Raw genomic sequence first — 3,004 nt, forward strand, 5'->3', positions numbered from 1 at the left:
AAAACCCCTAGAGCCATACACTAGAAGGAGTTAGAGGACCTTAATCACTCCAAAAACCTACAAATTATTCCTTATTTGATAGCTAACATCATCGGGGGGTTTTCTGACATTTTAAAAGTTAAGGAGGGTTTTCTATTAGTCGTCCAAAGTTAACGGGGTTTTCTGATATTTACCCTTTCTATGTGCAGATTTAACTATTTTTCATTAGGCATAGTTGTTGATGTTAAGTGATCACACAGTCAATTATATCCGTGGTTGGATGGTGGTGAAGTTGATGAGGGGCCGCTTCCTTTCCCGAATATCTAGTTATGAGTTAAGTGGCTGAAGTTTGCACATATAGAAACCCGTGAGAGGACGGGGACTAGTTCCCTCGTGGTTCCTCTGACGGTCAAGTCAGCTGGTGAACTTGAGTGGGAAAAATAAAGAACTGTGAGAGTTCTTGTGTGTGCAATATAATTTGCAGATCTATCTTAGAAGATCATATTTTAGAACTTTTTTTATGTTAGAATGGTACTTATATTTATAGTGGTGCCGAAAGGGCAGAGCCGTCATTGTGGCGAGCACATGATGGTGGTAAAGAAGTATGGGTTGGCGGCTGAGTCAGCTCTTGCTTTATAGGTGTCGGCTTGTGACTGAAAGAGATGTCACCTCAGCATTAAATATGACGCAATTTGAGGCATGGTGGCGCCGACGTGGTCTGATGAGTCATGAAGGCTATCGGGGCTAGATGTATGATGGCGTCTGCCAAGCATTAAATACGACGTCGACGTTGTGTAAGCCGGAGAGGTTCGAGGCTGAAGTCGTCCTCTAGCTTCACAGAGAAGTAACGCCTTTCGAGTCGTCATCTTGAGGCGCCGAATAAAAAGGTCGAGCGGGCTTTTTGAGAGTCGTCTTTGACAAGAGGGTCGACTAGTACAGCCTTTCGAGTCGATATGAAGGAATGTCGACTCGACGAGTCGACTAAGTTGGAGCCCTTCTTGGTCTTGGCTACCAATTTGATTGGGGCATTGCATGCAGAAGTATACATGTCCGTTGCTAGCAAAGGGTTACACTTTTACGATTGAGAACACCATAATAGTTGGCCTCTTTTGCTTGAAGCCAGCTTTAGCCGGGCCCGAGTAAAATGAAGTCGTTTTGGACGGACGTGGGGGCGTATTAAATGAGGGAATTGAAAAGTCTCTTCAGATTAGCGTGGCTGACGTCATTGCACATTCTTTTTGACTGCCACGACTTCACTTTTCTTGGCAGATTATGGGCTATTCGAGGCGAGTAGGTTGCGCCTTGATCCCTGAGATGTTGCTTCAAATTCTGATAATTAATCTCAGCCGTTGGTCTGAATTTGATCCGACGGTCCAAATTCTAGCAGTTGTGGGTCTAGTTGGCTATATATAGAGCTAAAGCAAGAGAGATGGAAAATATGGTCTTCCCTTTAGAGAGATCAAGACCTTTCTCATTTATCTTTCTTCGGCGATCTTTTCTGCAATCTCCAATGGTATCTGATCCTGTTGATTGACGAGCTCTCCTGGCGAGGCTCCATTCTAAAGTGACTCAGGCACAGATGAGGGCGCTCTATGGGAAGTTTGATATCTCTCGGGAGTATGAGTTGATGGCCTCGACGAGTTCGGAGGTCGTTTACAATCATGGACCGGGCCGGGAGTGCCTGTACCTGAGGCACTTGGAATGCGGTTTGCAACTACCACTGCATCCATTCCTCTAGCAACTGTTCACGACACTAGGGGTTTCGTCGGCGCAGATGAAGCCGAATGTCATCGCCATCATGGTAGGGTTCATGGTGATCTATTACTGGTTGGCGATAAAGCCATCCTTGAGGGTATTGGGTCGGCTGGTGGTTGTGAAGGTGAACCAGACTGAACTTCACTATCATTTTCAAATGGTGGACAAGTTCAAGCTTGTCACTAGCCTTCCTGACTCCCGCAAGGACTGGAAGAAAAAGTTTGTCTGGGTCGTGGGGGACGACCTGGAGTTGGGCTACTCCAACTGGCCCTAAATAAGGAGGGAGACGCTCATGGAGGGTGAGTTGCTCGACGCCGAGAAGGACGCGCTCGATCAGATCAAGGCGTATGCTAACTCTCATCGATTCGACTATCTACTTGAAAACTCGGTCTTGCGGGTTACCAGCGTATCAGTAGTGTCTCCTTCTACCAAGGACCAGGAGAAGTCTTTAGTCCTTATCGTAGGGACAACAGAAGCAGCAACGGTGCCAACTGTTCCTTTGGTTGCTCCCCAGGAGGGGTCATCTGTTAGGCCTATGAAGCGACTTCGTCGGGACATTCCTCCAATAGAGGCCGGGACGATCGAGGAGGAGCCTGCTCCCACCCTCGTCCATAGACAAAGGACGTGGCCCCAGAGAGAATATGAGGAACATGAACCTCGGGTGGCAGCGGAGATGTCTGATACCAATGTCGTTTATCTAGATGAGTTGGTCTCAGGAGAACCAGTCGAGGCTCCTACAGAAGAGGGAGCCGTGTCCAGAGCCTTTGCTGGAGAGGAAGAGTCGTTCGGTCACCATAGCGAGTCGACTCGTCGAGGGAAGGAGCCAGTCAAGGAGGAGACGACGCCTCCCGCAGGGCTAGAATACCCCTTTCCTCACCACGTCGCCGACATCAGAGAAGAAGAATGTGAGAGGATGAGGAAGTACCACATCGAGACTTCAGGGGTCGGCTCTCGATTATGATAGGAACCCGACTCGGAGCACCGCTTCGAGCCTGATCACCATCTCTACATCCGGAGGACCGTCTTGGGCTCTCGCCGAATTCAGTCAAAGGTGGTCGAGCAGTTCTAGCTTCCTCGAGATGAGGAGTTTTTGCAAGGGGTTCCTGATGTTGATCTCCACCATAGCCTTCGCAGCTACTTTATTCGAGGCGCTTTGGTGGAGAATGAGTTATACGGTCGAATCGAGCAGGTCTGGACCACATATCTCAAGCTTCTAGGGGAGATCACTTCCCTGAGGGTTGACAAAGGGATTGATTTGAAACAGGCTGGG

Source organism: Asparagus officinalis, chromosome 3, assembly GCF_001876935.1.
Source record: "Asparagus officinalis chromosome 3, Aspof.V1, whole genome shotgun sequence".
NCBI classification, from domain to species: domain Eukaryota; kingdom Viridiplantae; phylum Streptophyta; class Magnoliopsida; order Asparagales; family Asparagaceae; genus Asparagus; species Asparagus officinalis.